This window comes from Chlorocebus sabaeus, unplaced genomic scaffold (genome assembly GCF_047675955.1).
Source record: "Chlorocebus sabaeus isolate Y175 unplaced genomic scaffold, mChlSab1.0.hap1 unalloc_scaffold_114, whole genome shotgun sequence".
Lineage (NCBI taxonomy): Eukaryota > Metazoa > Chordata > Mammalia > Primates > Cercopithecidae > Chlorocebus > Chlorocebus sabaeus.
The window spans coordinates 719206-744145 of record NW_027326902.1 but is presented as its reverse complement, the minus strand read 5'-3'; the positions used below and the strand labels follow the sequence as shown (position 1 = coordinate 744145).

The 24940-nt window shown below is 51.2% G+C and overlaps 1 pseudogene; it reads right to left on the bottom strand.

Moving 5' to 3' along the window:
* Positions 1–15187: 15187 nt before the first annotated feature.
* LOC140710983 (uncharacterized) lies at positions 15188–23532 on the bottom strand (annotated as a pseudogene).
* Positions 23533–24940: the final 1408 nt, after the last annotated feature.

Here is a 24940-nt window from a genome sequence, read left to right as displayed (position 1 = left end):
ACTCAATGAGATGAATTAGGACATCACAAAGCGGTTTCCCAGAAAGATTCTTCCTACTTTTTATATGAGGATATTTCTTTGGTCACCATACAATTCAATGCACTCCGAAATATAGATTACAAGAAAACAGGGTTATCTAACTGCTCATTGAAAAGTACAGTGTAACTCTGTGAGATGAATTCACACATCACAAAGAACTTTCTCAGAAAGTTTCTTTTTGGCTTTGATCTGAGGATATTTCCTTTGTCACCACAGGCTTCAATACGCTCCCAAATATCCTATTGCAGATTCCACAAAAACATTGTTAGCAAACGGCTCCAAGAAAGGAATCGTGTAACTCTGTAAGATGAATTCACACATCTCAAAAAGTATCACATAAAACTTTCTAGTATTTTCTGGGGATGTTTTCCTTGACACCCTTGGCTTCAATGCGATCCAAAATATGCCCTCTCAGATTCCCCAAAAAGAGTGCTACCAAACTTATCCATGAAAATAATGGTGTAACTCTGTGAGATGAATTCACACATCACAAGAAGATTCTCAGAATGTAACTTTATAGATTTTATCTGAGGGTATTTCCTTTGTCACCGTAGGCTTCAATGCAATTCAAAATATCCCTTCCCCGAATCACCAAAAACACTGCAACCAAACTGATCCTAGAAAACAATTGTGCAACTCTGTGAGATGAATTAACAAATCACAAAGGAGATTCTCAGAAGATTTATTTTTGTTTTTTATCTGAGGATATTTCCTTTGTGAACATAGACTTCAATGCACTCCCAAATATGCCTTTGTAGATTCCACAAAAACCGTGTGAGCAAACTGCTCAATGAAAAGAACAGTTTAACTCTGTGAGCTGAAATCACACACCACAAAGCAATTTCTCAGAAAGAGTCTCTAGTTTTTATCTCACGATATTTCCTTTTTTCACTGTAGGCCTCAATGCACTCCCAAATATCCCTTTGCAGATTCCACGGAAAGTGTTAGTAAAGTGCTCCATGAAAAGAAAGGTACAACTGTGTGAGATGAATTCACACATCACAAAGGACTTTCTCACAAACCTTCTTTCCACTTTTTATCTGAGGATACTCCTTTTGTGACCGTAGGCTTCAATCTGATCCAAAATATCCCTTCTCAGATTCCCCAAAAACAATGCTAATAAACTGTTCCAAGAGAAGATTCGTGTAACTCTGTGAGATGAATTCACAGTCACAAAGCATTTTCTCAGAAGGATTCTTTCAAGTTTTTGTCTGAGGATGCAATGCATTCCAAAATATCCCTTTGCAGACCCCAAGAAAGCAGTGTTAGCAAACTTCTCAATGAAAGGAAAATTTTAACTCTGTGAGATGAATTCACACATCACAAAGCAGTTTCACAGTAAGTTTCTTTCTAGTCATTATCTGAGGATATTTGCTTTTTCAACATAGGCCTAAATGCATTCCTAAATATCCCTTTGCAGATTCCACAAAAACGGTGTTAGCAAACTGCTGCATGAAAAAGAAAGGTAAAAATCTGTGAGATAAATTCCCAAATCAAAGGAATTTTCTCAAAAAGCTTCTTTCTAGTTTTTATCTGAGGATATTTCCTTAGTCACTGTAGACTTTGATGCACTCTGAAGCATCCTGTTGCAGATTCCAAGAAAACAGTGTTAGCAAACTGTTCAATGAAAAGAACAGTGTAACTCTGTGAGATGAATTCACACATCACAAAGCAGTTTCTCTGAAAGCCTCTTATTGATTTCTACCTGAGAATATTTCCTTTATCACTACAGGCTTCAATGCACTCTAAAATATCCTATTGCAGATTCCACAAAAACAATGTTAGAAAACGGCTCAATAAAAAGTACAATGTAACTCTCTGAGATGAATTCACACATCCCAAAACAGTTTCTCAGAAAGCATCTTTCTAGGATTTCTCTGAGGATATTTCATTTTTCACTCTAGGCCTCAATGCATTCCCAAATATCCCTTTGCAGATTCCAGGAAAACAGTGTTAGCACACTACACCACGAATAGAAAGGTGTAACTGTGTGAGGTGAATTCACAAATCTCAAAGTAGTTTCTCATAAAGCTTCTTCCTAGTTTTTATGTGAGGATAATTCCTTTGTCACCATAGGCTTCAATGTGATCCAAAATATCCCTTCTCAGATTCCCCAAAAACAGTGCTATCAAATTCCTCCATGAAAAGAATTGTGTAAGTCTGTCAGATGAATTCACAATTCACAACGCAGTTTCTTAGAGAGCTTCTTTTTAGTTTTTGTCTGAGGATATTTACTTTGTCACTATAAGCTTCAATGTACTCCGAAATATCCCATTGCAGATTGCACGAAAAGAATGCTAACAACTGCTCAATGTAAAGAATGGTGAAATCTATGAGATGAAAACACATCACAAAACAGTTTCTCAAAAAGCTTCTCTATAGTTTTTATCTGAGGATATCTCCTTTTTCACTATAGGCTTCAATGCGCTCCCATATATCCCTTTGCAGATTCCACTAAAACAGTGTTATCAAGCAGTTCAGTGAAAAGAATGGTTTACCTCTGTGAGGTGAATTCACACATCACAAAGTAGTTTCACAGGAAGCTTCTTTCTAGTTTTTATCTGAGGATATTTACTTTGTCACCAAAGGCTTCAATGTGATCCAAATTATCCCTTCTCAGATTATACAAAAATGGTGCTATCCAGTGTTCCATGAAAAGAATCATATAAATTTGTGAGATGAATTCACAATTCACAAAGCAGTTTCCCAGAAAGCTTCTTATTGCTTATGTGTGAAGATATTTCACTTGTCACCCTAAGTTTCAACCCGCTCTGACATAACCTATTGCAGGTCCAATGAATGCAGTGTTACCTAACTGCTCAATGAAAAGGGCAGTGTAACTCTGTGAGATGAATTCACACATCACAAAGCAGTTTCTCAGAAAGCTGCTTTCTAGTTTTTATCTGAGGGTATTTCCTTTTTCAAAACAGGCCTCAATGCTCTCCTAAATACCCCTTTGCAGATTCCAAGAAGACAGTGTAAGCAACTGCTCCAAAGCAAGAAAGGTGTAACTTGGTGAGATGAACTCACACATCACAAATAACTTTCCCAGAAAGGTCCTTTCTAGTTTTTATCTGAGGTATTTCCTTTGTCACCAGTGATTTCAATGCAATCAAAATATCCTTCCTCAGATTCTCCAAAAAGAGTGCTACCAAACTGATCCATGAAAAGAATCGTGTAATTCTGTGAGATGAACAAACACATCACAAAGTGGTTTCTCAGAAAGCGTTTTCCTAGTTTTTATCCGGGGATATTTCCTTTGTCACCAAAGGATTCAATGTGATCCAAAATATACCTATGCAGATTTCACAAAAACTGTTAGCAAACTACTCTATGAAAAGAAAGGTGTAACCCTGTGAGATGAAAAAAGACATCACAGAGGACTTTCTCAGGAAGCTTCTGTCTAGTTTTTATTTGAGGATGTTACCTTTGTCAATATAGGCTTCAATGCGATCTAAAATATCCCTTCCCAAGTTCCCCAGACACATTGCTACCAAACTGATCTGTGAAAAGAATCGTGTAATTCTGTGAGATGATTTTACAAATCACAAAGCGGTTTCTCAGAAAGCTTCTTTCTAGTTTTTTATATGAGGATGTTTCCGTTGTTGCCATAAACTTCAGGCACTCTGAACTATCACATTGAACATTCCAAGATAACAGTGTTAGCAAACAGTTCAATGAAAAGAAGAGTGTAAATCTGTGAGATGAATTCACACATCACATAGTAGTCTCTCAGAAAGTTTTCTTCTAGATTTTAACTGAGGATATTTCCTTTTTCACCACAATCCTCAATGTGCTCCCAAATATCCCTTTGCAGATCCAACGAAAACAGTGTTAGCAAACTGCTCAATGAAAAGAAGAGTGTAAATCTGTGAGATGAATTCACACATCACATAGCAGTTTCTCAGAAAGCTTCCTTCTAGATTTTACCTGAGGATATTTCCTTTTTCATTATAATCCTCAATGTGCTCCCAAATATCCCTTTGCACATCCAACGAAAACAGTGTTAGCAAACTGCTCCATGAAAGGAAAGGTGTAACTCTCTGAGATGAGTTCAGGCATCACAAAGAAGTTTCCCAGAAAGCTTCCTTTTAGTTTTTATCTGAGCGTGATTTCCTTTTCACTATAGGAATCATTGTACTCCAAAATGTCCCATTCCAGATTATGTGAGATAAATTCACACATCATAAAGAATTTTCCCAGAAAGCTTCTTTCTAGTTTCTATCTAAGGATGTTTTCTTTGTCACCATTGATTTCAATGTGATCCAAAATATGCTTCCTCAGATTCCCCAAAAACAGTGCTATAAAACTGACACATGAAAAAAATCTTGTATCTCTGTGAGATGAATTAACACATCACAAAACAGTTTCTCAGAAGCTTGTTTCTAGTTTTTAACAGGATATTTCCCTTGTCTCCATAAGATTCAACGTGATCCAAAATATCCCTTATCAGATTCTCCAAAAACAGTACAACCAAACTGCTCCATGAAAAGCATCATGTAACTCTGTGAGACAAAGTCACAAATCACTAAGTAGTTTCTCAGAAAGTTTCTTTCTGGTTTTTGTCTGAGAATATTTCCTTTGTCACCATAAGCTTCAAAGCGTTCTGAAATATCACATTGCAGATTCCAAGGAAACTGTGTTAGCAAACTACTCAATAAAATGAACAATGTAATTCTCTGAGATGAATTCACACATCACAAAGCAGTTTCTGAGAAAGCTTCTTTCTACTTTTTGTCTCACGTTATTTCCTTTGTCACCGTAAGCTTCAATGTGCTTTGAAATATTCCACTGCAGATTCCAAGAAATCAATGTTAGCACACTGCTCAATGAGAAGAACAGTGTAACTGAGAGATGAATTGACACATCACAAAGAAGTTTCTCAGAAAGCTTCTTTCTAGTTTTATCTGAGAATATTTCTCTTTTCACTATAGGCCTCAATGTGCTCCCAAATATACCTATGCAGATTCCACGAACACAGTGTTAATAAACTGCTCAATGAAAAGAAAGGTGTAACCCTGTGAAATGAAAAATCATATCACAAAGAACATTCTCAGAAATCTTCTTTCTAGTTTTTATCTGATGATATTTCCTTTGTCACCATTAGCTTCAATGGGATCCAAATATCCCTTCTCAAATTCCCCAAAAAACAGTGCTACCAAACTGATCTGTGAAAACAACCATGTAACTCTGTAAGATGAATGTACAAATCACAAAGCAGTTTCTCAGAATTCTTCTTTCTGGTTTTTGTATGAGGATGTTTCCATTGTCACCATAAGCTTCACTGCACTCCGCTCTATCCCATTTAACATTCCAAGAAAACAGTGTTAGCAAACTGATCAATGAAAAGAATGGTGTAACACAGTGAGATGAATTCACACATTGCAAAGTAGTTTATTAGAAAGCTTCTTTCTAGTTTTTATCTGAGGGTGTTTCCTTTTTCACCATAGGCCTCAATGCACTCCCAAAGATCTTTTTGCAGATTCCAAGAAAACAGTGTTAGCAAACTGCTCAGTGAAAAGAACAGTGTAACTCTGCAAGATGAAATCACATATCAGAAAGCAGTCTCTCCAAAAGCTTCTTTCTACCCTTATATAAGGATATTTCTTTTGTTTCCATAAGCTTCAATGCGCTCTGAAATATCAGAATGCAGATTCCAAGAAAACAGTGTACGTAAGCTGCTCAATGCAAAGCACAGTGTAAGTCTATAAGATGAAATCACACATAACAAAGCTGTTTCTCATAAAATTTGTTTCTAGTTTTTATCTTAGGTTATTTCCCTTTTCACCATTTTCCTCAATGTGCTCTGGAATATCCCATTGCAGATTTCACGAAAAAAGTGTTAGGAAACCTCTCAATGAAAGTATCAGTGTAACTCTGTGAAAGGAATTCACATATCAAAAAGAAGTTTCTCAGAAATCGCCTTTGTAGTTTCTATCAGAGGATATTTCCTTTGTCACCTTAAGCTTCAATTCAATCCAAAATATCACTTCTCAGATTCCTCAAAAAGAGTGCTACCAAACTACTCCATGAAAAATATCGTGTAACTCTGTGAGATGAATACACAAATCACAAAGCAGTATCTCTGAAAGCTTATTTCTAGTTTTCTTCTGAGGATACTTCCCTTTTCACCACTTGCCTAAATGCACTCAGGAATATCCCTTTGTAGATTCCAGGAAAATAGTGTTAGCAAATTTTTCCATGAAAAGAAAGGTGTAAGTCTGTGAGGTGAATTCACACATCACAGAGCAGTTTCTCAGAAAGCTTCTTTTTGGTCTTTTGTCTGAGGATAATTCCATTGTCACCATAGGCTTCAATTTGACCCAAAATATCCCTTCTTAGATTCCCCAAAAACAGTACTATGAAAATGTTCAATGTAAAGGACACTGTAACTTGGTGAGATAAATTGACATCTCACTAAGATGTTTCTCACCTAACTTGTTTCTAGTTTTAATCTGAGGATAATTCCTTTTTCACCATATTCCTCCATACGCTCCCAAATAATCCTTTGCAGAATAAATGAAAAGAGTGTTAGCAAACTCCTGAATGACAAGAAAGGTTTAACTCCGTGAGATGAATGCACACATCACAAAGAACTTTCTCAGACAGTTTCATTTTGGTTTTGATCTGAGGATATTTCGTTTGTCACCACAGGCTTCAATACGCTCCCAATTATCCTATTGCAGATCTGTGAAAACATTGTTAATAAACAGCTCCAAGAAAAGAATCGTGTAACTCTGTTAGATGAATTCACACATCACAAAAAGTATCACATGAAGCTTCTTTCTAGTATTTTCTGGGGATATTTTCTTTGTCACCTTGCTTCAATTTAATCCAAAATATTCCCACTCAGATTCCCCAAAAACAGTGCTACCAAACTTCTCCATGAAAAGAATGGTGTAACTCTGTGAGATGATTTCACACATCACAAAGAAGATTCTCAGAATGCAACATTATATATTTTATCTGAGGATGTTTCCATTGTCACTGCAGGCTTCAATGTGATTCAAAATATCCATTCTCAGATTCCCCGAAAACACTGTAACAAAAAGTGACCCTAGAAAAGGATTGTAGACCTCTGTGAGATGAATTAAGACATCACATACGAGTTTCTCAGTAAGCTTCTTTTTGTATTTTATCTGAGGATATTTCTTTTGTGACCATAGGCTTCAATGCACTCCAAAATATCCCTTTGCAGATTCCACAAAAATAGTGTCAGCAAACTACTCCATATAAAGAATGGTGTAACTCTGTGAGACGAATTCACACATCAAAAAGGACTTTCCCACTGTGCTTCTTCCTAGTTTTTATCTGAGAATACTCCCTTTGTCACCATAGGCTTCAATCTGATCCAAAATATCCCTTCTCAGTTTCCCCAAAAATGGTGCTACCAAACTGTTCCATTAGAAGATTCGTGTAACTCTGTGAGATGAATTCACGAATCACAAAGCAATTTATCAGAGAGTTTCTTTCTAGTTTTTGTCTGAGAATGGTTCCTTTGTCAACATAAGCTTCAATGCACTCCCGAATATCCCTTTGCAGACTCCAAGAAAACAGTGTTAGCAAACTTCACAATGAAAAGAACATTTTAACTCTGTTGGATGAATTCACACATCACAAAGCAGTTTTTCAGTAAAGTCTTTCTAGTTATTATCTGAGGATATTTCCTTTTCCACAATATGCCTCACTGCACTACTAAATATCCGTTTGCACATTCCACGAAAACGGTGTTAGCAAAGAGCTCCATGGAAAAAAATGTGTAACTCTGTGAGATGAGTTCACACATGACAAAGAAATTTCTCAGAAAACTTCTTTCTAGTTTCTCTATGAAGATATTTTCTTTGCCACCATAGGATTTAATGCGCACACTGAGACGAGCATGCCCTCAGGGGAGCGCGCACTCAGAGGAGCACACACACAGTGTAGAGCACACTCAAGAGAGCACGCACTAAGGGAAGCACACACTCAGGGTAGTGCACTCAGGGGAGTGCACACTCAGAGGAGTGTGTGCCAGGGGAGCAGGCACTCAGAGGAGCGCACACTCGGGAGTGCATACTCAGGGGAGCCCACACTCAGACGAGCTCACACTCAGGGGAGCGCACACTCAGGGGAGTACACACTCAGAGTAGTGCACACTCAGGGGAGCGCACACTCAGGGAAGTACCCACTCAAGGGAGTGCACACTCAGGAGAGTTCACACACAGAGGAGCACACACTCAGTGGGGAGCATATTCAGGGGACCACACACTCAGAGGAGTGTGCACTCAGGGGAGTGCACATCGGAAAAGCGGGCACTCAGCGGAGCATACACTCAGCACAACGCACACTCTGGGGAATGCACACTCATGGGAGCGCTCTCTCAGATGAGCGTGCAATCAGAGAAGGACGTACTCAGAGGAGCACACACTCAGTGTAGAGCCCACTCAGGAGAGCGTACACTCAGGGATGCGCATGCTCAGGGGAGTGCACACTCAGGGGAGTGCACGCTCAGGGGAGTAAACACTCAGGGGAGTGCAAACTCAGGGGAGTACACACTCAGACGAGCATGCACTCAGGGGAGCATGCACTCAGAGGATTGCACTCTCAAGGGAGAGCGCACTCACGTGAGTGTACACTCAGGGGAGCGCACACGCAGGGGAGCCCACACTCAGACGAGCTCACACTCAGGGAAGTGCACACACAGGGCAGTGCATGCTCAGGGGAGCGCACACTTAAGGAGAGTTCACTCATGGGAGCAGGCACTCAGAGTAGCGCTCACGCAGGAGAGTGCTCAATCAGGGGATCTCACACTCAGACGAGGGTGTCCTCAGGGGAGCAGGCACTCAGAGGAGTGCACACTCAGGGGAGTGCACAATCAGGGGAGCCTACACTCAGACGAGCATGCATTCAGGGTAGAACACACTCCGAGGAGCACTCACTCATGGTAGAGCACACTCCGGGAAGCGCACACTCAGGGGAGCACACACTCAGGGGAGCGCACACCCATGGGAGTGCAAACTCAGGGGAGTGCACACTCAGATCAGCTAATACTCAGGGGAGGGCACACTCAGATGAGTGTGCCCTCAGGGAAGCATGCACTCAGAGGAACGAACACTTGGGGGATTGCACGTTCAGGGGAGCGCACACCCAGACAAGCGTGTACTCAGGAGAGCGCAGACTCAGGGGAGCACTCACTCAGGGGAGCGCACACTCAGACGAACGCGCACTCAGGGGAGTGCACACTCAGAGAAGTGCTGACTCAGGGGAGTGCACACTCAGGAGAACACATACACAGGGGAGTGCACACTCAGCGGAGTGCACACTGAGGGGAGAGCACATTTAGGGGAGCGCACACTCAGGGAATCCCACACTCAGGGCAGTGCACATACAGGGGAGTGCACACTCAGGCAAGTGCACAATCAGGAGAACGCACACTCAGGGGAGCGCACACTCAGGGGAGTCCTCAATTAGATGTGCACACACTCAGGGGAGTGCACACTCAGCGGTGCCCACACTCATTTGAGAGCACACTAAGTGGAGCGCACGCTCAGGGGAGCGCGCACTCAGGAGAGCACACACTCAGCGGAGAGCACACTCATACGAGCTTGCACTCGGGAGTGCACACTCGGGGAGCCCACACTCAGGACAGTGCACACTCCGGGGAGTGCTCACTCAGACGAGCGCACACTCAGACAAGCGCACAATCAGGGGAGCACAGATTCAAATGAGATCATACTCAGGGGAGCCCACACTCAGGAGACCGCACACTCAGGGCAGTGCTAACTCCGGGGAGCGTGCACTCAGGGGAGCGCGAACTCAGGGTAGTGCTCACTCAGGGGAGCCTGCACACAGGGGAGGGCACACTCAAGGGAGTGCGCACTCAGGGGAATGAGCACTCAGGGGAGCGTACACTCAGACAAGTGCACACTCATGGGAGTTCACACTCAGCGGAGTGCACACTCAGGGAAGCGCACACTCAGGGGAGTACTCACTCAGGGGAGCACACACTCAGGGGAGGGCACACTCAAGAGAGCACACATTAGGGGAGTGCACCCTCAAATGAGATCACACTCAGGGGAGCCCACACTCAGAGTAGTGCTCACTCAGGGGAGTGCACACTCAAGGGAGCGCGCACTCACACGAGCACTCAATCAGCGGAGCAAGCACTCAGGGGAGTGCACTTTCAGGGCAACACACACTCAGGGGAGAGTGCACTCAGGAGTGAGCGCACTCAGGGGAGCGCACACTCAGGGGAGTGCACTCGCAGGGGAGTGATCGCTCAGGGGAGTGCACACTCAGGAGAGCGCACACTCAGGGGAGTGCACACCCAGCGGAGTGCACACTCAGGGGAGAGCTCACTTAGCGGCATGCACACTCACACGAGCGTGCACTCAGGGGAGTGCACACTAAGTGGAGCCCACACTCAGGACAGTGCACCCTCAGGGAAGTGCACACTCAGGGGAGTGCACCTTCAGATGAGCGCGCACTCAGGGGAGTGCACACTCAGGGGAGAACACTCTCAGGGGAGCGCACACTCAGGGGAGTGCACACAAAGGGGAGCGCACACTCAGACGAGCATGCACTAGGGCGAGTGAACACTCAGAAGTGTGCTCAGTGAGGGGAGTGCACACTCAGGGGAGCGAACACTCAGGGGAGTGCAAACTCAGATGTGCGCACACCCAGACGAGTGCACAATCAGGGGAGCGCACACTCAAATGAGATCAAACTCAAGGGAGCCCACACTCAGAAGAGTGCACACTCAGGGGAGCGTGCACTCTGAGGAGAGCGCACTCAGGAGAGAGCGCACTCACGGGAGCGCACACTCAGGGAAGAGCACACTCAGGGGTGCGCGCACTCAGGAGAGTGCACACTCAGGGGAGCGCACACTCAGGGGAGAGCACACTCAGGGGAGCGCACACTCAGGGGAGTGCACACTCAGGGCAATGCACACTTAGGTGAGCCCACACTCAGACGAGCATGCACTCAGGGGAGTGCACACTCAGGTGAGCACACACTCAGATGAGCATGCACTCAGGGGAGTGCACACTCAAGGGAGAACCTACTCAGGGGAGCACACACGCAGAGGACTGCACATTCAGGGAAGCGTACACTCATGGGAGAGCACACTTAGCAGAGCGCACACTCATAAGAGCGTGCATTCAAGGGAGTGTGCACTAAAGGGAGCCCACACTCAGGGCAGTGTACACTCAGGGGAGCACACACTCAGATGAGCGTGCACACAGAGGAGTGCACACTCAGAGGAGTGCACGCTCAGGGGAGGGCACACTCAGGGGAACGCGGAGCGCACACTCAAACAAGCTCACATGCAGAGGAGCACACACTCAGGAGAGCACACACTCAGGGGAGCGCACGATCAGGTAAGCTCAGACTCAGATGAGCGTGCACTCAGGGGAGTGCGCACTCAGTTGAGCGTGCACACAGGGAAGCAAGCACACAGAGGAGCGAATATTCAGGGGAAGGCACACTCAGATGAGGGTGTACTGAGGGGAGCATACACTCTAGAGGAGCACACACTCAGGGAGTACAGACTCAAGGGAGCGCTCACTCAGAGGAGTGCACACTCAGGGAAGCACACACTCAGGTGAGTGCACAGTCAGGGGATTGCACACTCAGGAGAGTGCACACTCAGGTGAGCGCACAATCAGGGGAGTGCACACTCAGAGGAGTGCTCACTCAGGGGAGTGCACACTCAGGAGAGTGCACACTCAGTGGAGTGCACACTCAGCGGAGTGCGCACTCAGGAGAGAGCACACTTAGTGGAGCTCACACTCATATGAGCGTGCACTCAGGGGAGTGCACACTAAGGGGAGCCCACAATCAGGGCAGTGTACACTAAGGGGAGTGCACATTCAGGGGAGTGAACCCTCAGAGGAGCGCGCACAGAGGCGAGTGCACACTCAGGGCAGTGCACACTCAGGGGAGTGAGCACTAGGAGGAGTGCTCACTAAGGGGAGTGCACACGCAGGGTAACGCACACTCAGGTGAGCACACACTCAGGGGAGTGTACTCTCAAATGAGACCATACTCAAGGGAGCCCACACTCAGGAGAGGGCACACTCAGGGGAGCCCACCCTCAGCGGAGTGCACAATAAGGGGAGAGTACACTTAGCAGAGTGCACGCTCATACGAGCATGCACTCAGGGTAGTGCACACTCAGAGGAGGGCTCACTCAGGGAAGTGCACACTCCGACGAGCAAAAACTCAGACGAGCACATACTCAGAGCAGCATACGCTCAGGGGAGTGCACACTCAGGGATGTGCACACTCAGGGGAGCGCACACTCAGGTGAGCGCACACTCAGGGGAGTGCACTCTCAAATGAGATCAAACTCGGGGGAGTGCACACTCATAGGAGTGCTCACCTAGGGGAGTGCACACTCAGGGGAGCGAACACTCAGGAGAGTGCACACTCAGGTGAGCATATTCTCAGGGGAGTGCACACTCAGAGGAGTGCACACTCAGGTGAGCGCACACTCAGGGGAGTGCACACTCAGGGTAAAGCACACTTAGTGGAAGGCACACTCATACGAGCAGGCACTCAGTGGAGTGCACACTAAGGGGAACCCACACTCAGGGCAGTGCACACTCAGGGGAGTGCACACTCAGAGGTGTGCTCACTCAGGGGAGTGCACACTCAGGGGAGCGCACACGCAGGTGAGCATATACTCAGGGGAGTGCACTCTTAAATGAGATCATACTCAGGGGAGCCCACACTCAGAAGAGTGCACACTCAGGGAAGCACACACTCAGGGAAGCTCTCACTCAGGGGAGCGCACACTCAGGGGAGAGCACACTCAGGGGAGCGCACACTCAGATGAGCGTGCACTCAGGGGAGTGCACACACAGGGGAGAACACACTCAGGGGAGTGCACACTCAGGGGAGCGCACACTCTGACAAGCGTGCACTCAGGAGAGTGTACACTTAGAGGAGTGCTCACTCAGGAGAGTGCACACAAAGGGGAGCACACACTCAGGAGAAGTGCACACTCAGGGGAGCCCACACTCAGGGCAGTACACACTCAGGGAAACGCACACTCAGCCAAGTGCACACTCAGGGGAATGCGCACTCAGGAGAGTGAACACTCAGATGAGCGCACAATAAAGGGTGTGCACACTCAGGGGAGTGCTTACTCAGGCGAGTGCATACTCAGGTGAGTGCACACTCAGAGAAGTGATCACTCAGGGGAGTGCACACTCAGCGGAGTGCACACTCAGGGGAGAGCACACTTAGCGGAGCGCACACTAATAGGAGCGTGGACTCAGGGGAGTGCACACTAAGGGGATCCCACACTCAGGGCAGTACACACTCAGGGGAGTGCGCACTCAGGGGAGTGGACCCTCAGGGGAGCCTACACTGAGGGCAGTGCACACTCAAGGGAGTGCACACTCAGGTGAGCGAATACTCAGACGAGTGCACACTCAGGGGAGTGCACACTCACGGAAAACACATTCAGGGGAGTGCTTACTCAGGGAAGGCACACTCAGAGGAGTGCTCACTCTGGGGATCACACACTCAGGGGAGCGCACATTCAGGGGAGTGCACTCCCAGATGATATCATGCTCAGGGGACCCCACACTCAGGCGAGTGCACACTCAGGGGAGCGCGCACTCAGGGGAGCACTCACTCAGGGGAGCGTGCACTCAGGGGATTGCACTCTCAGGGGAGCCCACATTCAGGGGAGAGGGCACTCAGGAGACAGCAAACTCAGGGGAGCACACACTCAGGGGAGTATACACTCAGGGGAGCGAACACTCAGAGGAGCACGCACTGAGGGAGTGCACAATCAGAGGAGTGCTCACTCAGGAGAGTTCACACTCAGGGATGCGCACACTCAGCAGAATGCACACTCAGGGGAGAGCTCACTTAGGGGAGTGCACACTCAGGTGAGTGCACACTCAGGAGAGTGCACACTCAGTGGAGAGCACGCACATACGAGCTTGCACTCAGGAGAGTGCACACTCAGGGGAGCCCACACTCAGGGCAGGGCACACTCAGGGGAGTGCACACTCAAATGAGATCATACTCAGGGTAGCCTACACTCAGGAGAGTGCACACTCAGGACAGTGTACACCCAGGGGAGCACACACTCAGACGAGTGTGAACACAGGGGAGCACGCACTCAGAGGAGCACACACTCAGTGTAGAGCACACTCAGGGTAACGCAAACACAGGGATGTGCACGTTTAGGAGAGTGCACACTCACATGAGCGCGCACTCAGGGGAGTGCAAACTACGGGGAGTGGACACTCAGGGGAGCACACTGTCAGACAAGCGTGCACACAGGGGAGCACACACTCAGAGGAGTGCACACTCAGGGGAGTGCGCACTCTGGGGAGCGCACACTCAGGGGAGCGCACACTCAATGCAGTGTGCACTCAGGAGAGCTCACACTCAGGGCAGTGCACAATCAGCAGAGTGCACACTCAGGAGAGTAAACACTCAGACAGGTGCACACTCAGGGGAGTGCACACTCAGACGAGCCCCCACTCAGGGGAGTGCACACTCAGAGGAGTGCACACTCAAGGGAGAGCACACTCAGGGAAGCACACACTCAGGAGAGTGCACAGTCAGGGGAGCGTGCACTCAGGAGAGCAAGCATTCAGGGGAGCACAAACTCAGGGGAGCGTGCACTCAGGTGAGTGAGCATTCCTTGGAGTGCCCACTCAGGGGAGAGCACACTCAGGGAAGTGCACACTCCGGAGGGCACACTGAGCGGAGCGCACATTCAGGGGTGTTCACACTCAGGGGAGTGCACACTGAGACAAGCACGCACTCAGGGGAGTACATACTCAGAGGAGTGCACACTCAGGGGAGAGCACACTCAGGAGAGCATACACACAGGGTAGCTCACACTCAAATGAGCTCACACTCGGGAGCACAAAGGAGAGTGAACACTCAGGGAAGCATGCACTCAGGGGAGTGCTCACTCAGGGGATTGCTCACTCAAGGAAGCATGCACTCAGTGCAGGGCACATCAAGGGAGTGCAGACTCAGGGAAGTGCACACACAGTGGAGTGCCACCTCGGGAGATTTCACACTCAGGGGAGCACGCACTCATTGTAGTGCACACTCAGGAGAGCAAATACTCAGAGGAGCGAATACTTAGGCAAGTGCACACTCAGAGGAGCACACACTCGGGAGTGCATGCTCAGGGTTGTGCACACTCAGACGAGGGCGCACTCAGGGGAATGTACACACAGATGAGCACGCACTCAGGGGAGCGCACACTCTGGGGAGTACACAATCAGGGGAGCGCACGCTCAGATGAGTGTGCACTCAGGGGTAGCACGTACTCAGAGGAGCACACACTCAGGGGAGTGCACACTCAAGGGAGAACACACCCAGGGGACTGCACACTCATGGGAGCACACACTCAGGGCAGTGCACACTCAGAAGTGTGCACACTCAGGGGAGCGCACACTCAGATGAGCACGCACTGAGTGGAGTGCACAATCAGAGGAGTGCCCACCCAGGAGTGCACACTCAGGGAAGCGCACACACAGGGGAGTGCACACTCAGGGGAGCACACATTCAGGGGAGTGCACACTCAGGGGAGCACACACTCAGATGAGCGTGCACACATAGGAGGGCACACTCAGAGGAGTGCACGCTCAAGGGAGGGCACACTCAGGGGAGCACACACTTAGGGGAGCGCACACTCAGGGGAGAACACACTCAGGGGAGCACACACTCGGGGGAGTGCTCACTCAGGGAAGTGCACACTCAGGTGAGCGCACGCTCAGGGGAGTTCACTCACAGGGGAGAACCCACTCAGGGGAGTGCACACTCATGGGAGCACACAGACGTGTGCTCACTCAGGGTAGTGCACACTCAGGTCAGTGAACACTCAGGGGAGTGCTCACTCAGGGGAGTGCACACTCAGGAGAGTGCACACTCAGGGGAGCACACACTCAGGGGAGTGCACACCCAGGTGAGCGCACACTCAGGGGAGAACACACTCAGGGGTGTGCACACTCGGGGGAGTGCTTACTCAGGGGAGTGCACACTCAGGGGAGCCCACACTCAGTGCAGTGCACACTCAGGGGCATGCATACTCAGGGGAGTGAACACTCAGACGAGTGCGCACTTGGGGTGCACACACTCAGGGGAGAACACACTCAGGGGAGCGCACCCTCGGGGGAGTGCACACTCAGGGTAGTGCACACTCGGGGGAGCATACACTCAGGGAAGTGCACACTTAGGGGAGCCCACACTCAGGGCAGTGCACACCCAGGGGAGTGCACACTCAGGCGAGGACACACTCAGGGGAGAGCAAACTCAGAGGAGTGCCCACAAAGGGGAGAGCACACTCAGGGAAGTGCACACTAAAGGGAGTGCACACTCAGGGGAGCATTCATTCAGGGGAGTGCACATTCGGGAGCACACACTCAGATGAGCACGCACTCACGGGAGTGCACACTCAGTGGAGTGCACACTCAGGGGAGAGAATGCTCAGGGGAGCACTCACTCCTGGGAGTGCACACTCAAATGGGATCACAATCAGGGAGCACACACTCAGGAGAATGCACACTCAGGGGAGGGCACACTCTGGGGAGCGTACACTCAGACAAGCATGCACTCATGGGAGCACACACTCAGAGGAGCAAATACTCAGGGGAGTGCACACTCAGAGGTGTGAATACTCAGGGGAGGGTACACTCAGACGTGGGTGCACTGAGGGGAGCATACACTCAGAGGAGCGCACACTCTGGGGAGTGCGCACTCAGGGGAGCACACACTCAGACGAGCATGCACTCAGGGGAGCAAGCACTCAGAGGAGTGCGCACTCAGGGACGTGCACACTCAGGGGAGCGCACACTAAGGGGAGTGTGCACTCAGGGGAGCATGCACTCATAGGAGTCCACACTCAGGGGAGTCCACATTCAGGGGAGAGCACACTCAGGGGAACACACACTCAGCGGAGTGCCCACTCAGGGGAGAGCACACTCAGGGAAGCACAAACTCAGGGAAGTGCACACTCAGGGGAGTACACACTCAGGGGAGGGCACATTCAGGGGAGAGCACACTCAGGGAAATGCACACTCAGACTAGTGCACACTCAGGGGAGTGCACAGAGGAGTGCACACTCAGGGGAGAGCCCACTCAGGGGAGTGAACATGCAGGGGAGCGAACACTCAAATGAGATCACACTCAGGGGAGCACACACTCAGGAGAATGCACACTCAGGGGAGCGCGCACTCAGGGGAGGGCGCACTCAGGGGACTGCTCACTCAGTGGAGTGCACAATGGGAGGGCACACTCAGGGAAACGTGCACTCAGGGGAGTGAGGACACAGGTCAGCGTATACTCGGGAGCGCACATTCAGGGCAGTGCTCACTTAGGGGAGCGCACACTCAGAGGAGCGAATACTCAGGGGAGGGCACACTCAGACGTGGGTACACTGATGGGAGCATACACTCAGAGGAGTGCACACTCTGGGGAGTGAACACTCAGGGGAGCGTGCACTCAGGGGTGTGCACACTCAGGGGAGCGCACACTCAGACGAGCGTGCACTCAGGGGAGTGCACACTCAGGGGAGAACACACTCAGGTGAGCGCACACGCACACGAGCGTGCACTCATGGGAGCACGCATTTAGGGGAGCATGCAATCAGAGGAGTGCACACTCAGGGGAGTGCACACTCAGGGGAGTGCACACTCTGGGGAGCACACACACAGGCGAGTGTGCACTCAGGGGAGCATGCACTCAGGTGAGCACACACTCAGAGGAGCGCACACTCAGAGAAGCGCACACTCACAGGAGCACCCTCTCAGACAAGCGCACACTCAGATAAGCGCACACTCAGAGGGCCTCACACAGATGAGTGCACACTCAGAGGAGCTCACACTCAGGGGGGCGCCCACTCAGAGGAGCTCACATTCAGACGAACACACACTCAGAGGAGCTCACAATCAGAGGAATGCAGACTCATAGGAGCTCTCACTCAGACGAGCGCACACCCAGGGTAGCGAACACTCAGAGGAGATCACACTCATAGGAGCACACACTCAGATGAGCGCACACTTAGAGGAGCGTTTGTTTTGTTCTTGTTTGTTTTAAACAAACTCTGGGTTGATTTTAAAAGAAAGTAGGCTATCTCAACCTCATACCACCCCACCACCTGAGTTGTATACTGATAATTCTCTTGTTAAAAAACCGAGCGATTGCATTGGGATGTAATTTTATTACTGCTGGGCATCTGGGCATCATTTAATAGGTGCTTTCAAATTTTTTAAAGTGCCTGATAATAGAGTCATGATAGAGAAGTGTCCCTTGGATGTGTGTAGTAGTATTGTAGGCCCTGGAATTTTGGAGTTAGCCATCGTCTGTACCAACCACACATTCTCCCACCCCATTTTCAGCTGAGGAAACAGGTTTGGAAAAGATTTGTTCAAAGACTCACAGCTGTGAGGAAGAGGGTCAGCATTAGGATTAAAATCAAGAGCCAAGTGGATGAGTCTTCAATGAGCATGTTCAGATTGAGGGGGCGAAACAACATCAGGCCCCAGTGGGTTGTCAGGATCTGCAAATGTTCACAAGTGATTATCTTCAGTGTAATCCCCATGGCAATGTAGCAAAGTGCCTGCCGTAACTGGATGAGAATGATGATTATGCTAGAGAAAGAAAGAAACTCCTAGGGACAGCTTGATTGAGGAGGGGTTGTTATGCTTGTCGCCTCACAGTGTAGGACACGTCAATATAATCTCAGGGGATGAGCTACTGGGATGATCAATCAAAGATACTTTGTTTATAGCTTATCAGACCGATAACTCAAAAAGGTAGGGTATTCAATTAGGAAAAGAGGATATCAAATTGTCCCAGTTTGCAAACGACATGATAGTATATTTAGAATACCCCATCGTCTCAGCCCAAAATCACCTTAAGCTGACAAGCAACTTCAGCGTAGACTCAGGATTCAAAATCAATGTGTAAAAATCACAAGCATTCTTATATATCCATAACAGACAAATATAGAGCCAAATAATGAGTGAACTCTCATTCCTGATTGCTACAAAGAGAATAAAATACCTAGGAATCCAACTTACAGGGGATGTGATGGACCTATTCAAGGAGAACTACAATCCACTGCTTGATGAAATAAAAGAGGACACAAACAAATGGAAGAACATTCCATGATCATGGATAGGAAGAATCAATATCATGATGGCCATACTGCCCTAGATAATTTACAGATTCAATGCCATCCCATTCAAGCTACCAATGATTTTCTTCACAGAATTGGAAAAACGATTTTAAAATTCATATGAAACCAAAACAAGAACCTGCATTGCCAAGATAATCCTAAGCCAAAAGAATAAAGCTGGAGGCATCACGCTACCTGACTTCAAACTATACTACAAGGCTACAGTAACCAAAATAGTATGGTACTGGTACCAAAACAGAGATATAGACCAATGGAACAGAACAGAGGCCTCAGAAATAACATCACATATCTACAACCATCTGATCTTTGAGAAACCTGACAAAAACAAGAAATGGGGAAAGGATTCCCTATTTAATAAATGTCGCTGGGAAAACTGGCTAGCCATATGTAGAAAGCTGAAACTGGATCCCTTCCTTAAACCTTATACAAAAATTATTTCAAGATGGATTAGAGACTTAAATGTTAGTCCTAAAGCCATAATAACCCTAGAAGAAAACCTGGGTAGTAGCATTCAGGACATAGACATAGGCAAATCTTCTTGAAAAAAACACCAAAAGTAATGAAAATAAAAGCCAAAATAGACTAATGGGATCTAATTAAACTAAAGAGCTTCTGCACAGCTAAAGAAACAACCATCAGAGTGAACAGGCAACCTATAGAATGGGACCAGACCAGAACAAACCGGATCAAACCGATGAAACCGGACCAAACTGGACCAAACCGGACAAGACTGGATCAGACCACACCAAACCGGACCAGACCAAACCAGATCAAACCGGACCAGACCAGATGAAACCAGATCAGACCACACCAAAGCAGACCTGACCAGACCAAACTGGACCAGACCAGACAAGACCAGATCAGACTCCACCAAACCGGAACAAACTGGACCAAACTGCACCAAACCGAACCAGACTGATTCAAACCACATCAAACAGGAACAGATGGGACCAGACCGGAGCAGACCCAGACCAAACTGGACCAGACCGAACCAGACCGGATCAAACCAGATCAAACCGGCTCAGACCGGAACAAACTGGACCGAACATGACCAAAGCGGACCAGACCAGATGAGACCAGACGAGACCAGACCAGACCAACTGGACCATACCGGATAAGACCACACCAAACCGGACCAGACCAGACCAAACTGGACCAAATTGGACCAAACCGGACCATACCGGACCAAACCGGATTAAATCGGATGAAACCAGAGCGAACCGCACCAAAGCGGATCAGACCACAACAAACTGGACGAGACCAGACCAGACCAACCGGACCAGACGAGACAAGACCATATCAGACCAAACCGGACCAGACCAGACGAGAACAGATCAGACTAGACCAAACTGGATGAGACCAGATCAGACCGGACCAAAACAGACCAGACCAGACCAAACCGGAAGAAACCAGACCATACCAAGACAAACCGGACCAGAACAGACCAAACTGGACGAAACCATACCAAACCGAACCAAACCGGAGCAGACTAGACCAAACAGGAGGAAACCAGACCAAACCGAACCAAAACGGATTGGACCAGACCAAACCGGACCAGACCAGACGAGACCAGATCAGACCAAACCGGACTAGACCAGACCACACTAAACCGGAACAGACCAGACCAGACTAAAGCTGACCAGACCACAACAGACTAAACCGAACCAGATCAGACCAGACCAAACCGGACTAAACCAGACCAGACTGAACCGGACCAGTCCAGACTAGACCAAACCGGACCAGACGAAACTAAACCAGAACAGACTAGACTAGAACATAACAGACTAGACCGGACCAGACAAGACGAGACAAGATCAGACTAGACCAAACCGGACAAGACCAGACCAAACCGGACAAGACCAGACCAGACCGGTTCAGACTGGATCAAACCGGATAAAACCGGATCGGACCGGAACAAACTGGATCAGATCAGATCAAACCGGATCAAACTGGATCAGACCGGATCAAAATGGATAAAACCGGATCAGACCACATCAAACCGGATCAGACTGCATCAAACCGGATCAGACCGCATCAAACAAGATCAAGCCAGATAAAACCGGATCGGACTGCATCTAACCGGATCAGACCGGATTGGAAAAAATCACACTGGATAAAACCGGATTGGACCGGATCAAACAGGATAAGACTGCAACGAAACGGATCAAACCGGATCAGACCGGATCAAGCCGGATAAAAACGGACAAGACCGCATCCAAACGGACCAGACCGCATCAAACTGGAACAGATGGGATCGGAAAGGATCAGACCAGATCAAACCGGATAAAACCAAATCAGACTGGATCAAACCGGAGTCTGAGGGTGGGAGAGCACCACTTCTGGAGTCACCAGGGCAGCATAGGAAAATTCCCAATCCGCGCCTGCCGGGGCTGGATGGGGGACCCCTGTTGCCTGCGTGGCCTGGCTGGGCTGCAGCAGGGCGAAGGCCCCTGCTCCCTTGCTCACGAAAGCCCCCGGTGGGAGAGTCCAGGGCGCGCAGGGCACGTGGGACGCGGGAAGCCCCGTCCCCCACGCCCCAGGGTGGGCGAAGGCCACCGGCGAGGGAGCGGGGAGACCCCAACAGGGGGCCGCGTCACACAGGCCGCCTGCGTGCGCCGGTGCCCCGGCACCCTGGCCTGGGTGCCTGGCCCTCCGGTTCTGAAACCAAATCTGAATCCGGGACTCCGGGAGGCCCGTCTCTCTGGCCAGCTCTTCCCGGGTGGCGATGCCCAGAAAGCAATCCTGCTAGAAGGCTCGCAGGAGCAGGGCGGTCTGGGACCGGGTGACAGCGGTCCGCTTTTGTCTGCCTTCCTGCGGGCCACGTTTCCCCGGCCAGGGCCGAGATTCCCGCCGGTGCTGCCTCAGCTGGCGTGATCTCTCGTTCTGAAACCAAATCTGGACCCTGGGCTCCGGAATGCCGATGGCCCGGGCCAGCTCTTCCCGGGTGGCGATGCCCGGGTACGGGTTCCGCTCGAAGCAGGCTCACAGGGCCTCCCTCTGGCTCGGGGTCCAAACGAGTCTCCTTCGCCGTCCTCGTCCTCGGGCCTCCGCCGGGAGGGCGCCGTCGCCAGGTGTCGGGAGAGCCATCGCGGGGAGACCCGGCCGGAATTCCGCCGACAGACACGGGCAGAGAGAGGCGGGCGGGCTCCCGTGCCCCTCAGTCGGCCTGTGCAGGGCGAGCAGGTCCAGCCAGGAGGCCGGCCCAGCCGGCCAGCGGCCCTTATAAAGGCCCACAGGCTCCACCCCTTCAGGAATGCCTGAGGAGCCCAGCGCCTGCCCGCCCTCGGAAGCCGGGACCTACAGGGCCCAGGTCACTGTGGCCTGGGTGTGGGTGGGGCCGGAGAAGCCCGGGAAGTGGGGAGTGGGGTGGGGGGAGGGGGAGGGGGGAGGGGGCCGGGGGCGGGGAGCGGGCTTCGGGGGCTGGCTCTCTGGGCCTCTCCAGGGTTTCTGCGGGGACTGGAAGCCGCTCTCGGGGCTCCGAGGGCGTTTTCAGCAGGCAGAAGCCAGCCCAGAAGGGTGGAGTGGAGTATGGAACTGGACCGCCCCCGTGAGAGTCTTGAGGTTTCCGGGCCCTCTCTCCGCGAAGGAGGCCGAGCCCGTGGTTGTCGCCGTTGCCATCATAGGCTCACACACGCAGGTGTGTAGGTCGCGTTCACTTCCGCGCGGAAGGGCCGAGCGAAAGCCCGGAGAAAGACTGCATCCCCGGCGTCACGGCCTGACGATGGAGGCCTGCATCATGCAACGTAGGGGGAGTCTCCACTGTGGCCCGCTCCGGAGACAGGCCAGTAGAGCGAAGACACGGTGCTGGCGCTCCACGCCTCCCTGGAAGGTTCCAGGTCTCCGCAGAGCTCGGGAATCAAACCGTCAACACGGTCAGGCTTCCGGGGGCTTCAGAGACGTTAGCAACCGGCCCCCTGGCAGATGGCAAAGCAAAACAATGTGGAATCCCGATTCGTGCCTCAGTCGTCCTGAGTGTGACTCCTGTGCGGACGGGGCTGCCCGCCTCGCGCTGCATTGCAGGGCTCAGCCTGGGGATGGGAGGTCTGTAAAGCATGCGGGTGAAAACCGGACGGCCACCCGAGCCTGGGTCTTTTGCCTCTGCGGACATGGCCCGTTCCTCGGGGAATGAGTGCCCCGCCGGCCGACGCGGCGGCCTTGGGCCCAGCCCTCTGCCCGCGCTGGGCGCTCGCCTGCTTCCCGGTGCGGGGGGGGGGGGGGCGTGGGGGAGGGGGTGGTCCTGTTGCTGCTGGAGGCCGGAGACCGCTTTTCCTCCCTGCCAGAGTCCCTCTGACCCTTGCTCCCTCCCGCCCCCACCCCCGTCCCTCCATCGCTCCATCTTCCCCTCTGTTCCCCACTCCCTCCCTCTCTCCGTCCCTCCGTCCCTCCCTCCCTCCCTCCCTTCCAACGTCCGTCCTCCGCACATCCCCTGAGGTCTGGCTCTCATCTCTCCATGTCTGCCTGCCTTCCCCCCGCCTGGAGCGGTCAGCATCCCGGGTTCGTGTGGGATCTGGGGTGTGCATGTAGCCGCCAGGTGCTCCATGGTGACAGCGGGGAGGCTGCAGGGGCACGGGTGGGCGAGTGACGGTGGAGCGGAGGCACAGAGGAGGCGAGCCGCCGGAGGGAGAGCAGGCCCGGACGCTGCCCGGGCCGGGTGTTTCGGGTCATGGAGGTCTCCAGCCAGCCGCCCAGTGCAGAACAGGGTGGTGGTGCTGGCGGTCGTGGTGGGGGTGGGGGTGGGGTTGCTGTGTTTGGGTGTGTGGGTGTGTGGTTGTGTGGGTGTGCCCGCACACCCGCGCATGCGCAGTAGACCGTCCCCCTCCTGGAACCTGGGCCGGCTCTGGAGTCCCCGGGATGCTCAGCTCTCCTCGGTGTGGAGTCTCTGGCCGCCGCCGCAGCCGCCGCCGCGCCCAGACCCGGAAGGCAGGAATGCCAGGCTGGTCAGCCCGGAGGGAAAACAGGCCTCTCCACACCGAGCCCGGTGCCCACCGCCAAAGGGAGGCCACCGCCCCGCCCCCGATCCCGTCCCAACCCCGGGTCCTAAAGCTCCTCCAGCAGAGCCCGGTATTCCTCCTCGCTGAGGAGTGGCGGTTCCAGCAAAGCGGGCTCTCCCACGTCCTGCAGCTCCGTCGGGGTCCCCGTTTCTAGCAAAGGTTGCGCCTGCTGCAGAAACTCGGGGGTCTCCAGGAGCTCAGCCAGCAGGCTGGAGGGGAGTGCAGACCAGCGCCCAGGCTCCTGGAGCGGCGGGGAGGGCGCCCGGATGGCTTGCATCTGCTCCCGCCCCGCGGAGGCCTCCTCCGGGGGCGCGGGACCCGGAGGCGGAGCTGCCCCGACTTGGGGCTCCCACTCCGCCCCGGCGACCTGGGGCCACTGGCCCCAGCCCCACCACAGACTCCCCTGGGACGTGGGCGGCGCGACCACACCCTGGCCCTGCGGCTCAGCTCCGGCGGGCCCAGGCTGTCCCACCGAGCAAGGGCCCGGCAGGCTGTGGTGCTGCGGGTCCTCCTCCCCCCGCCATTGGCTCGGGCTCGGAGGCCACCCCCGGGGAGTCTGAGGGTGGGAGAGCGCTCCTTCCGGAGTCGCCAGGGCAGCGTAGGAAAATTCCCAATCCCCGCCTGCCGGGGCTGGATGGGGGACCCCTGCTGCCTGCGCGGCCTGGCTGGGCTGCAGCAGGGCGACGGCCCCTGCTCCCTGGCTCACGAAAGCCCCCGGTGGGAGAGTCCAGGGCGCGCAGGGCAC